This window comes from Macrosteles quadrilineatus, unplaced genomic scaffold (genome assembly GCF_028750875.1).
Source record: "Macrosteles quadrilineatus isolate MER2022 unplaced genomic scaffold, UCM_ALF_1.0 Scaffold_12__1_contigs__length_5162894, whole genome shotgun sequence".
Taxonomy (NCBI): Eukaryota; Metazoa; Arthropoda; class Insecta; order Hemiptera; family Cicadellidae; genus Macrosteles; species Macrosteles quadrilineatus.
Genome location: NW_026542605.1, coordinates 2,951,658 through 2,966,870, shown reverse-complemented (window position 1 = coordinate 2,966,870; position 15,213 = coordinate 2,951,658). Strand labels below are relative to the sequence as shown.

At 34.9% G+C, this 15,213-nt stretch overlaps 1 protein-coding gene across 2 annotated transcripts in view; it reads right to left on the bottom strand.

Annotated features, from left to right (window-relative positions):
- LOC129004849 (focal adhesion kinase 1-like) overlaps window positions 1-15,213 on the bottom strand; it is a 118,968-nt gene that overhangs the window by 87,252 nt on the left and 16,503 nt on the right. The gene's annotated exons all lie outside the window — the stretch shown is intronic.

The window sequence follows — 15,213 nt, the reverse complement described above, 5'->3', positions numbered from 1 at the left end:
AAGTGACTGGAACTATAAACTTGAGGTAAATAAACTTTCCGCCATATACGGGCGATAGTCATTTGTCTCGGAAAACAAGCCTGATAAAGTTTACACGGGTCTTTATACGACAAGGTTGTGTTGTTTATAAAAGGTAATGTATGGACAATTTATTCATGATGCATGCACTAACCTTTCTTTCCGAAGGGTAAGGATGCGGCTTGATTTAATGAGGTTGCTTTTAAATTTACTTCACGCGTAATTAATCAATCACATCCTCACGAGTCACACGATTTTTACAGTCAAACTTCTTTTCACTTATATGAAGTAGAGAGAGCAAGTGATCAAGTACCAGTTCACAAACTGAACACACAAATAACACAGTTGAAAATACAAAGATGGGTAATATTTTTTGTAATTGCTAATTTGTTCGAATTTTGTCCAACGGTTTATACCAAGCAAAATTTGTACTAACTTACTGAACCAATAAATAATACAAAACGTACCAGTGCTAAAAATAATGTTGAAAATGTCCACGGTGATCCTTCTTTTGACATTTCTACCATCACTTTTCCCATAAATAAACTCATTTTTCTCGTTTAGTTTAACCAAATTCACAAGAGCTAGGATTAATCTTTGTGGACAGGACAATTGTATATAGGTCATCTTAACTGTAGGTACCCTAAAACGCGACAGTCTTTGTATATTCGGATTATCCTATTCCACGTGTGACTTGCAGATCACAGCTCGCCGCTGCTGAAGATTAGCCTGACTGAGGCAGAGAGTCAGTGGAAGTGGAGTTATAAACCATCTCGGACTGTGGGAATGTGATGCGAGCAGCGGAAAGGTCGCGATCTATTAACTGGTTGGCAAAAAATCAGTTCAACATCCAGATCTCACCTTTCTCCGCGTCAGCGTCGCGCTGCGGGATGCGGAGTGTGGCTTTGTGCCATCTAAATATCACCAGCAACAGCAATGAAGACTCTATATCAACACTACTAGTTGTTAAGTTATATCTTGGACACTAAATTGCAACCCTACAAACTGTGAAGGTGTTCCGGTACTAACTATAAAATTGTCTACTTTAAAAATCATGATTGGATTATAGAATTAACCTAGGAGTTGTCTCTTGAGATATCATCCGCACTAGCTGTGTCTTAATACACACCAATAAAAATAATTAACGAAAATTAATCTTGATTTTTCATTTTAAGAGGTAAACTCTTCGGTACCTCTCATTACTACTAGAAGGCGTAAAGCAACTTAGTACCTGTAATTTTGTGACTTGCAAGAAGGTACGATTGTTTACTTGGTCTATAGACGCTGTCCACAGTTATCTAGTTTGATGATGTTCCGTCGAGCACGTTCCATCGATGTATATAGGACACGTTCACGCGGACTTTCTCGCACCTCGTGGAGATGCGTATCACAACGTCGCGTCGTAGTCCGTGGGAATTAGTGGCCGGGACAGGGTTGAATAAATAAACTACTCTCCCATCAATGTCTTTGTTTACAATTACGTGTTTTACACTATTATATTAAAATACTCTTTCACAATGATATAAAGATGATTTCACATGTAATTCATAAGATAAAAGCTGTTACATCTCCTTACTAATTGCAAGCTATAAACAATTCTCCCGATGATATGTGTTTCCGAGAATGGCAACCGCAAAGATGCCTTGGACAAAAGCAAACATTGGTAAAAATAAATTGTATCTCAATACAACATTCTGTTTGGAGTAGGAAATGTATCAAAGATGTATCACATTAGTCCTGTGACAAAACTAATCACAAATACAACACATTTATGCTCGAAATGATTCCAAATACAGTCGAAAGTTACATCATGGCCATTACAACCTACACTTCACTTATTCATCAGGGAACCGGTCATTGATGTTGCAGATAAACAATTATCACATAAATTGCGATTACTAATAATTCCACTTATAATCGTGAGTTTGTTCTACAATCAAATTTGCTTATAATGCCCAGACTGTTTCATACAGAAGTATGCACATTATTATTGATTAACAAATGATAAACAGAATATTGTTATCAGAATGTTAACAGGCTCATTTTTGAAGTTTCTTTCACTATGGCAGTTTTAAAAGATCATTATAAAAAGATTATATGCCCCATGCCTATGTAAGTATTCTTTCTTACACGCCACAATCTGGGAATAAGCTTGACTGGGTAATTTTGAAAGGTTTCCGGGAAAACATTATGTATATGACAACCCCGAAATTATGAAATTTAGTAATTCGTCCAGAACGGACGCGACGCGAGGTCCTGTAAATCATATCCTTTACGACACTGCAACACTGTATCTAAAACCTGCATGAGGACCATTAATCAGTCTTGCAGTCGCCAGCCAGCTCAGAGCCAGAATCCTTGGTTTATGGGAGCATTGCAAAGTTGCGGCCATAAGTTGGCATCTTGCCTCATCTACGTTGGAACCAGTAGCATCCAGGACCATTCCAAGTGTTGGTTAATTGGGATTAAACTTGTATATTGTGTTACTTTACCGGGCTTCGCAACCCGGTTAGAATGCATAAAAGTAGGTGTGAAAAGATACATATTAAAATACAAGGTTATACTAAATAGTTGATCTTATAACCTCAATCGCTTCTGTAGGCTCTACGTATTTTCTTGATTTACCTCATTTAGCTGACTGAATAAAAATACAATTAATAGCTAAACGAAATGTTAGCAGAGCAGATCTAAAATTTGAATGCATTGAGCCCCTGAGCTGGATATAATTATTGTAAGACATATTACTTTCATCATTCAGCCTAAAACTGAAATTCACCATCCAGTATTTAGATCCGAATTACGTAAATAGTATGTCTTACAATGATCTGAATAAAACAAATATTGTAAACATTTTTTTATCGTCACTTTCTGTAGAATTTAATCAAAATATTCTCATAAGCTTAATGGGGTTGAAACCTTTCTTTCTATCAGTTTCAGGTCGATGTCGAAGAGCGAATTGGCCAAAAACTTTCCCTTTCACAGAAAACACGATTTCCTAAAAATTCTAGAGGATCGGATGGAAGGATTTGCGATTAAAAGAACCTCTTAAAAAACAAACAAATTGTTATGTTTTTTATTAGAAATGTGGGCTAATTTCTTCAATATCAAAATACAATATACAGTATATGAAATTACTTCCCACTTATTGTTTGAAAACGAGAGTTACCCAAGCTGCATTTGTCAAGAAAGCGCAACTGATTCTACTTGTCTCGGAACAAGATGTTATCAGTTGTAAGTACATTGTTTCAGGGGAAATCTAGAAACTGGAGAAAATATTCACATTTGATTAAATGGTAAAAACCTCAGAGACAACGTTTGAGACGCAATATCTTCTCCATACATAGATCGTGTATAAAATTAACCTTTAATAGTTAAAATTACATAAAAATACAATTAAATCTACGCATTTTCCACCTATTAAGCATAGTTAGGCTGCAATCATAAAAATAACTCCACCTTTGTTAATTTGATGTTCAGTTGTAAGTTTATTTTTCAATTCATGGAACAAAAATTAGGGTCTTTTAGATCTTTCGTAACGGTAACTAATCTGTGTACTGTGTAATTAAATTATCGTCCGTGAAATGAGTAGGGTAAGTAGAACAACTTCTAAACTACACGATTGACGAATTTCATATCATACTGTAGTTTTTTGTATGGAAAACAAATACATTAACACAAATGAAAATAGCACAGCACGTATTCAAATTCAAATTTCACTGGGTATTTTACAAAAAGGAATTCCGAAAACTAGATATTGGCCCCATTTCATTACTTTCCTCCAAATTACCATATGGGAATGGGATTGCCATATAACATTTAACCGAAGCGGCGGCATCGTCCCGTATAAAGAGCAAGTTCGCTGAATGAGGCAAAAAGTTATATTTCACTGAACTCAATGCAACTGCATTGACCTCTGCTGACCCCGTGATAGCTTATCTCAGTCTTATCATTTGTCCTTCTATGCATTATCGGTCACGTTTACCAAACATTGTCATTTATAGTAAATTTAATTACTTTTTACTGCGTTATTACATAAATTGGAAAAAACATTCAAGGATCATAACAACACAAGTGATATTCAACACAAATAAAAACTGTAACATAAGAGCCAAACATGAGTAATACGAACGTATAAAAAATAAATAAAATATATATTACACCATTAAACACCAGTTCGATTTCTTCATAGGTATAACAAAATAATGTGATATTAGTCCGCACATTTTGTGCATTCACCTAACATTGTAATATTTGACCTTTTGATCTTTTTATATGTTATTTCTCTTGATTAGTTAATAAACTATGAATTCTGCCGAAAACGACAATGATTAGCACGAGTTGAAGAGTTGTATTATCCTTGTTCTGTGATATAGGCTAGGTCGTAACACAGTTTATAGTCATATGGCCTTATTTCCTGAGGATATCTTCCTATTCAGCACTATATTGAAATGCGAAGAAACTGATAAGACAAGAAATGCTAAACTACAATAGGTCAATAGGAATAATAAAGCACCAACATTGTATTACATAGGATCAAAGATCAAGTTCGTAGGTGAGTTTTATCGAAACAAATTTTGCATAGAAACTCGCTGGATATCAAAGATTGCTGAAAACCGCTGCAAATGCTTTACATTTTCACAATTTCCGTACAAGCACGTATTATAGAACTGATTTCACAAATGAGCAGTCCAAAACTACACAGAAAAACCCCGTTTTAATGTCTTTAATCCACGTGCATGAAAAGCACGAAAGCTTCGAAACATATTGCAAGTAACGAAACACAGAACCGAAGCCGAGGAAGTTGGCGTGATAATTTTAACCAGTAAGTTGTAAGGTTTATCTCAGTTCTGTTGTTGTTTGACAGGCGCAGTTCCGGTGGAAGTGCAGTTAATGTGCACATCAGTACAATACAATAGCCAATACTAAACGTCAACGTTATGGCAAGGTATACCATTGTATCGGCAACCAAGCGCTATTTAAACGAATACATGTTTTCTTGAGTTGTGACGAATATAAACTAACTAGCATGTCACTAACCTTGCTAGTTATGATTGATTGACTAAGCATGTTAACCTTGTTTAAGAGTTGCATCCTTTTGTACAGTAACGTCGGTTCTAAAATTAATTAAAGACGTGTACATGACAGGCAAAAGAAAAAAGAGAGTTAGAACATAAACGGATACAGAATCTATAGATATGAAATTGGTTATTTCAATTTAATATAGCCTCCGAATCACCTTAATTAAAAGAAATGTTTAAATGCGTAAACCATCTAGTGTCTGAAGATGCAGAAATCCTCGATAGGTTGCTGCAGTTTCAATCATCGCGGGATAGTCATTAGTCATTTAAATTGTTAGCTAGCTATATTTTGATTTCTCAGTTTGATGCAAAATTCATATTTTATAAAAATATTAAATACAAACTTCAAGAATAAAGGTGATATTCTTTTAAAACACACTTAACCATGTATCGACTCTTTGTGAAGTTATAGAAAAATTACTTCAATTACCTCACAACAAATTATTATGGATTCAAATGTTTAAACTTATTAGATACTTCAATTACTACTACTAAAACGCTTCTGCAAACGTGGAAAACACAACCGAGTAAAATAATACTAAAAAGGAAGTGAAGAGTTATCTGTACATTATGGATTTCCCCAACTTCTCAGCCACCAAGAACACCTTCTTATTTTAAATCATAATATATCCTTTACTAAAGCGGCCTACACACTACACGTGCATTGCACGCCGTGCCATTTTTTATATTGGCACGACGTGCTTTGCACGGCACATTTTGCCCACACACTTGATCTCCAGTGTAGCCTGCAACGTGCTAAATTACATCGTCTGTTCGTACAAATGAAATGCAGAACACACACGTGTTTTTCAAAGACATTATTGATTAATCATTAAAAATAGACACAAGGCAGCAGCACTAAGCCGCCTTAAGTGCCTAGGTTAGTCCAGACCTTGCACCTCGCTGCCGTACAGATATACGCCGGCAGGGCACTTGGTTCACAATACCAAATTGTGGTGGAGGATGTATATTATATATACATGATAGTATATTATATATACATATGATATATTATATAGAGATCTATGACTGCGTCTCGGGTCACGCATCACATACAGCGCGCGATCCATTATGTTATAATCTCGATGGTCGTGCAAATTATCAATTATCAATAATTATAAATTATCAATTATCAATTATTATCAATTATCAATTATCAATAATTATCAATTATTTAAAATGGGGACGCCACTATGTGCGTATTTAATCTGTGTTGCAAATGGCCAAGACAAAATGCCGTTGATTCACTAATAAGAAAGTACTATTATAGCACAGGGCATACATATTACAGCACGTGGCACGGGGATCGCCCACACACTAGCACGTTGGAACGGCGTGCTTTGGCACGGCACGCCGAAAATCAAACTCGTTTTGATGGGGTAGCGGATTTTTATCCCCCTGGAATTTTACCCCCTGGGCAAACGTGATGTCACAAACCAGGGGGTAAAATTCCGGCCGCGAACTTTTGAGTTTCGCGACATCAGCTCGATGGATTAAACGCGGAATTAAACATATATTTTCACGGTTGTGAATTTAATCAGAACACATCAAATTATCAAAACCTAAAATGTACGGCCCGGATTTTTACCCCCCGGAATTATACCCCCGGAATTTTACCCCCCGGAATTTTACCCCCCGGAATTTTACCCCCCGGAATTTTACCCCTGGATTTTTACCCCCCGGAATTTTACCCCCCGGAATTTTACCCCCTAGTCAGATGTATAAATTAGTGAGAATGATTAATTATCTTCATTCAGTTTTGATTTAATAGTAAACATTTTATTATTAAGTAGCCTCTTAATTTATTTGTAACATTAACAAATCGAACATGTTAATAATTTTAATTTTGAGATTCGAGTATCAGGATTCGATCTTGCTGGACTGTTGGTTAATACGATCAAAATAACATAGCTTCTGTTTACTTAGTTGAGATTACAAAATAAATAAATAGAGATTTGCTGATAGGCTACTAAATAATGCACTGTTTACAATTAATTAAAAACAGAAATAAGGAAATCAATCATTCCATTTCTAAAATCGGCCAGGGGGTAAAATTCCGGGGGTAAAATTCCGGGGGGTAAAATTCCGGGGGGTAAAAATCCGGGGGTAAAATTCCGGGGGGTAAAATTCCGGGGGTAAAATTCCGGTTTATATCGCTAATCTAATTAATCACGCTCTGACTACTTTCATTAGACTTCTAAATCCGCGGGGGTAAAATTCCGGCCGCGAACAAACTTTTGGCCACTCAGGTTACTACGTCATAGTGACGTCAGCTTTGCACAGGGGGTAAAATTCCAGGGGGATAAAATTCCGGCGACTCGTTTTGATTTCCACCGTGCCATGCCAATGCACGCCGTGCTTGCACGGTGTTCACCACACACTTGCACGTTTTGTCAGTTTTTGGCACGACGTGCTTGCACGGCGTGCAATGCACGTGTAGTGTGTAGGCCGCTTAAGCGAAAGCTTACTCAGGAATCATTATAGAATTACGTGTACAGTGTGACTTACGACCGAAATGTTTTCCTGTTGCGTCTGGGAATTTCTGAAATCACATGCGTTTTTGTGCATTACATGGCATTACTCATAATATACTTTCCTGGTTCACGTAGAAGTTTTTTTCAGTATTGGACATTATTTAATATTCCAATACTTCCACGAGATGAGTAGTGTCTTGTAGGGTCGATGAAATCATTGACTAAGAAAATAAAAGTAAACTTTGTTTCCCTTGTCTGTGATGAAATGTTTCAAATGTATCATTGCATGTTTAAAAATAATAAAACTTTATTCTCTAAGTTTCAGTTTATTACAACAGGAGTTTTGAACCAAATTGGGAAACCAGACTGCGATGAATCAATGAGTAGCAAATTAACACGAATTTGGTATAGAGTTGTACATTCCAACTCTTTTCCATGTGGTTACGTCTTTGGTTTAAACACCGACGACACAACTTGATATTGATTAAATAGTTATTTATGTAACTAGTGGGCAAAGGCAGTTTGCACTCGTCTTACACATTATATTTTTCATACAGTTACTTTAAATCATATAAATAATTATTATAAATTAAATTAATTATTATAATAATTATTGAACAAAATGGGAGACGCTGCACCAGCTGATCGCAGTCAAATTTCAAGCGTACACGAATTACGTACATAATAAAAACACGCTGTTTTGTGTTTGGTTGGAATACTGTTGTGCGCCAAAGTAAAAACTGTGCGACAAAGTAAGGCTTTCTGTAATATAATCTGTGCAAGGAAGCCCACTTTGTCGGGTGACTGTAGGAAAAAATATTGATTCAACTTTCCTCCACAGGAATTGCATGTTAGTTATGTAGTTTTTTTAATCGTTCATTGTAATCTACCGTTATGTTTCATTCCATAGATAACCATTTTATTCACACCATTTTTTATATTCTTCGAAGGTTACCTTTATGCCAGTCGGTGCAGCAAGGAAACGATTACCATTGCCGCTTGATCGCCCTCCTGATCCTATAAACACCGGCTATTGTTATAAACGAAGGCTACCGACAAGATATCCTATCTTATCTGCACTGCGTCCATAACTGTCACTGTAAACTATACGCTATACGTAATGTCAATTATGATTACAATCATTTTACCTTATATTATTTGTAGCTTTTATGGTAAATTTCAGGGTTGTATTAAGGCTATAAGATTATTTGCTCGTTACAGTACAGTACAGGGCTATGCAGAATCGGTGCGTTTAGTTAATAAAATTTGAATTTATTAGACTAATTTTGTAATGCTTAAATAATTGGAAAGTAGTATATGGCGGATCAAAATTTTAACAAGGCTCGATTTAAATCACATTGCAGGTTACTGAGAATGTTTAATCTACCTACTACATCTACTAGACATAAATACTTAAATTTTTACACTTTTAGAAAAAAAGTATACCATGATTCATTATTGTGTAAATATGTTTCAATAATGCATTAAACATTATGTAATTCTTTTATGAATATTTTGACTGAAATAGTTATAACTAATCCATATGAAGAGATAAATTCTAGGTAATAAAAATTCTATTTCCATTGCCCAAACTGCGTAAATATTATTTTTAAATCACAAAATCGTTCAAAGTCAAGTTCCCGAATATTCGGTATCCAACTGAAAAGGAAGTGAAGAGTTATCTGTACATTATGGATTTCCCCAACTAATGTGAAAACTCACGATTATCACAGTGGAGTTGCAGATAAATATTTATTTCCTACCCATTCGGCACCGTTCCTGTACACCCATCGTTCGGGCATTTTAAATCACCTTATTTATGGGTTCAGATCAAAAATACGTCAAATATTTTGTTTCTAGCTATAACCATACAGGAGTAGCCCTACTCATTTGATCTATGCTTTAACCCAAAGAAATTACTCCCACCGGTAAAACCATTATGGGATTTCACCCATACTTTGAGAAACACCGCTGCGACATTAAAAGTTACTTTGGCTTTCGCCATGTTCTGTTTCAAAGCTATATGAACTACTTCGTGGACATATGAAACCTAAGTTGTGTTATATCCCCAGTGACATCGTACGCCCCGTCATGCACCATTGACTCGTGGCTGCCCTGGTGACTAGCGAGGGCCCTTGTAGATACATTGTAGGGCGCCCCACTCCAGCCACCCTTCCAAAATTTCAACCCATTGTTATCAAAGCGTGGGGTTTTGATGAAGTCGTGATTCTTCCACTGTAACGGTCGATGAAGCAAATTTAAAGCGACAGTTGTCTATGGTTAAGGGATGGAGGGTATATCCTCGTGTATTAACATGAATTACATTCTTGCGATTGGAAGCTGTATAGTGAATTAACGTTTATCTACACACAGGGGAGTATCATAAAGGATTCCTTGAGCAAACATGATAGATACAGAAAAAATTCTATTAGGCCTATAATTTAACTGGACTAATTAAATTAGCTGTGAATAAGGTTAAGAGAGGCTAAATATGGACATCGTTATTTCAGTGTAGTTTTTGCTAACATATTACTGTAATTATGTTTCGAACTGAACAGCATTGACACCCTTAATATTCCATTTTAAACGAAAATCTACTTAATAATTTTCAATCCAGAAGTTTTCAAAATGTAGGCCTAATTATTTCATACTGTATATGTTTCAAGTATTTATATATAAAAATCAATCAAAATGAGCGATGTTTGTCGAGTATTTACAGAAACTTAGGCTATATACACACAGAAATATACATTGATCGTTTCGTTAAGCCGATATTTACCCATTCTGCGTACCTACGGGTTTGAGCCATGTTTGAGCAAGCCATTCATAACAAACGAGCTAATAATTATCGCTGACGCTGGAAGTCAGAATGGTGATAATACGTCAATATTCTCATCAACGAATATAACAAATTTTGGATCACTGGTTTAGTTTATTAACTTGGAAATAATTAGAACATAGAGGCTGTATTTAAAATTGTAAGAAACGAATTAACATACAGCAAACCAAATACATATTATTTCAGAAATCGAATTTTACAAATAAAACCACTTTGTATATTCAGATCATTCAGTCTTAGCACATGATAACCAAATATATCTATATTAATCAATAGAAAAATTGGTTTAGCTTTCAAAGTGATGACAATTTAGGCACTAAATGAAGAGTACAGTACAACCTACAATCACTGAATAAAAAATCAACCAAAAACAGCGTTACACATGGCGGCTGAAGAAAAACGGCTCCCTGCGTTGTCATTTCTATTTCGAGGCGGGGATTCCAAACGAACCAAAATACAACTAAAAGTGACATCCAGCCTCAAGAATAACTGTTATTCCTCTACAACAGTAGTAACTCCTGGTGGGGTCCTTTGTAACTCAACTGACTAAAGAACTGGTTTGTAGACGTTGGGAGGGACTAACGAAAGGACGGGGTCGAGAAGACGTATTATTTTGTTTTTATAAACATATAGTTAGTTTATAAGGCATTACCCTTGCATTGTTGGCATGAAACCACCAATTTATTCTCTGGCCCAAAACAATATAAAGTAGCTGACATGTCTCCTTTGGAAGGTGGAGCACAACACAGTAATTGGTTACAAAAGGAAATGTTTAATAACGAAACAAACTGTATGGAAATATATTATCCTAGTACTACACAGTGAAAGCGCACAATTTCTACCGTATTTTATGTAGTTTTAGTTGCGTTTATTTACCAAGCAGCGTCCAAGCTTTTGAATGTTAAAGTTATATATTTTATGGTCCACGTCCAACTCGGAGGGGTGAATTAACATTAATATACGAGCAAGACATCTGATTTTTATTCATGTAAGATTATTCGGTACTTTCCTGTTAAAGGGAACATTCATTATTATCGATGATTTTTTTCTCGATATATTGATATTAACAAATTGAAACATATCAGCTGGCAACTACGATAAATATTGTTCAGTATCAACAAACAATAATGAAATGAAACTGTTCTAAAAAAAAATACCCCCGCCGCAGCAAACCTGCAGACTAAGCGAATTTCCATTTGACTGATTGGATTTACACTGAAATGTCTACTTAAAAATATAACATTTATTCCCAATTTAAATAGAATTAGTTTAACAAGTACTTAGGTTTGCTGCATCAGGGAGGGTAAAATTGTTTTTTTTTTGAAAATGTTAATAGTTAGTAAGAAATAAAAAAAATTTCCAAATTTGATCAAAATATGTTCATAAACAAGCAAACTACAACAGTTTACTTATTCTCCATAAGAATAACATGGGAATTTTAAATTTACAATTTTTTTGAATTTTCTCCGTAACCGTTAGGCGCATAATAACGCTTCAATATACTAAATTATTTGTTTTTTTAAGCTCTACAAAATGGTTTGAAAATAAATTGCAAAATTTTAAGTTTTTTGGGTCAAAAATGGGAAAAACCTATTTTTACCCCATAAAACCCCTTGTAAACACCCGTTCCCATGGTCCGATCATGCTGGATCGCGAACTCGTTCGAATAAACGTAGGTTTACACGTTTGTACCAAATTTCATCAAAAATCGGATCATTTTTGCTTGAGTTATCGTGCTGACGGACACATATATATATATATATATATGAATTTGAACGGATGGTGTTTTTGGCCTCTAGGGACCTCAAAACGAAAAAAAAAATCGGTCCCGCGTCCAGGTCTTACCATGAGTACTACGGTAATAGCTTATTCCCTATATGGGAAATTCGCTAATAACCTAACATAACTAACCAAACTTTGCTGTGTAACATTCCATGTTTAACTTGCCTTTTCTGTTATCAAAAGGAATAGTACAGCAAGTTTGGTTGGTTAGGTTAGGTTATATTAGAACAGTTTCATTTCTTAATCCATATAATAGACTATTTTAGCTTAAACAAGATCAGTTGTCAATATGTAATGGATCGGTAAACAAAAATATCGATATATCGAAAAAATCATCGATAATAATGAATGTTCCCTTTAACAGGAAAGTACCGATTATTCATTAAAGCAGTAAGAAGTTTTTTGTTGTCGTTTCATTCCAGTACTAACTGGTCGTTTGTTTTATTCCCAAGTTGAAAACAACGTTGTTCGCTCTTTAGTAACAATCGCTATTATTCTATATTTTGCACAGTTGAAACGCCCAAAGACAGTGTTATGAATCTACAATAGAATCAACTATAGGATCTACTTCCAGACTTAAATCCACGAAACCGCCATAAAACTACATTTTCAACCAATCATCAAATACAACATAAACGTCATTTTGAGGTGACAGATGACTCATTCTCAAAATCAGTTGTAGCGAGATAAAAATCTATATTCATTCCCGAAGGAGAGGAAAAAATAAAAAAAAACCCCAACCCCTCAAAACCCGTGTAAACTAGGGGTCGCGGCGGCGTACCTTTGTCCCGCATTATGTTAATGTGTCCTCAGGGGTTAGGGGTAAAAACGTATCCACTTTCGTGTGTTACCACTGACCTTCATCAATAGCGTCACCTTTCATCGCTATCGGGTTGATCCATCGAGAGGGATTAGGATTTACCCTTATAGATCAACCCTTCAGGTCACGTATAAATGAATTCGACAGTCCGTACTAAATCCCGAATGTTAATGAGAGCCTATGCAGCTGTTTTTGTTGAGTTTGTTTACGTTCGTCAAAATACACTCTCGTAGATAAATTATATTTATTATCCTTATAGGTCAGGTAAAAGAAACGATAATTTTATTCCTGGTACGGCAACATCAATCGTTAATATTTACTAATTTCTTTTGAGTTTTACAAACTGTTGAGTTATTACGATCACAAAAAACAATCTATATAAATAAACTACATATCTGGTATTATGGACTATGAATATAGTGTCCTCTTAATCTACACACAATTTAAAATCTATGAAACTCGCGGCGTAAAAATAGAAGGGAATTCAATATAAAAATTCAATAAGATTATGTCTAAAAATAAATGTTCTATGAGCCCCCTAGCTGCACATCACATCACACATCAATTCGATGATTGAAGTCGTCCCAAACTTATAGAACACTTGTTTTTTAAGGTTCCCCGCCCAATGGCGGACAACAATAACTGAGAGGTAATTTATAGAACTAATAGAATCCTAGCTGACTACTAATTAACTACTTAAAACTTTTGACAATTCAACGTAGAGTATGAATTTTTAATATTCAGAGAGGTAAAAGTGTATTATTAATTTCAAATCTTAATTAAAATCTAAAATTGTCTGTATAGGCTTATTTTGCAACTATGTTTACCAAAGTGGTGTCAAATTAAACTTAAGAATCTCCTCTCAATTGATTTTCGCCTGTGATGATAGTGATGATAGGTTGTAGTTCTTCAAGTTGCAAAAAGGAAACGATAATTTAGAATCGCCCGCCCTGTATTAAAGCGAACTCATACTTCAAAGATTCACTTGACAGTAAAACCACAGAATGGAGACCTCTCTTCATGGTAAAACTTTGACGCGTAATTAAAGTTACCTTGAGATTAGCAGGTGCTGTTTTAGAGTGGCGTGCACCTGTTAGAAACGTTTCATCACACGACACAACTTGGTCATCACGCTCAGTCATAAGTGTTAAAAATGTTGTATTGCACGCACGTCACATAATAGCAAACCACATCAAATCAATATCCTAATATAGTTTATCTAGATTGAGGGTAGTAAAGCATCTAACATCCAACTAATTTGCCGAACGTAAGTAAAATTGGTCATGTGTACATTAATGACTACAGTATAATATTCATATAATATTACATTATTGGTGTAGGATTATAACTCTCGAGTTAAAATAAGTATTATAATTATTATTACTTTTGAAAATGAACATAACTTATTGTTTAATTGTTGTTTCTGATAATGTGAATAATAATTTTGAGAGAATTGTAAAAGTTGTGCTTACAAAGTATGCTATGGATAAAATGGAAAACAAGAAACTTCAATAAACATGTGTCGTATTTTTCAATCGTTATATCTAACATAACTGATCATCGATTATTTAAAGACCCCGCCACAGCAAACTTGCACTTTTAAAGAGATTTTCCATTTGCCTGGTTTGATAATCACTAATATATTTCCTTAACATTGTCTGATTTATTCATATAAGTAACATTAAGTTTATTGAATACGCTAGAATAGGCTTGCTGCTCGAGCAAAAATGTTATAAAAGTGTTATTTATTAAAATTGTATAGCTTAGAATAAAATCACTAGATTTGCTAAATTTGGCCAAAATATATTTATAAACATACAGGTATATTTATTTTCCATAAAAAATAGCATAGAAATTTTAAGTTTTAAGTTTTTGTAAAATTTTCTTCGCAACCTCCAAAATCTAGACGTACAGCGCTTGAATATACTAAACTGTTTCTTATATTTTGCTCTATAGTTTAGACAGTAATTGCAATGTTTATGTTGGGGGGGTCAGGATGGGAAAACAAATTTTTACCCCATAAAACATTCCGTAAAACCAAGTTCTCATTATACGCTCAGGGTCGTTCGCGAACTTGTTCTAGTATACGTAGGATAACACAATTGTACCAAATTTCATCAAAACTGGACGAATTTTACTTGAAGTATCGCGATTACGGTATGTATATAATAATCACACTCAGATTAGTGATCATTTTTGCGT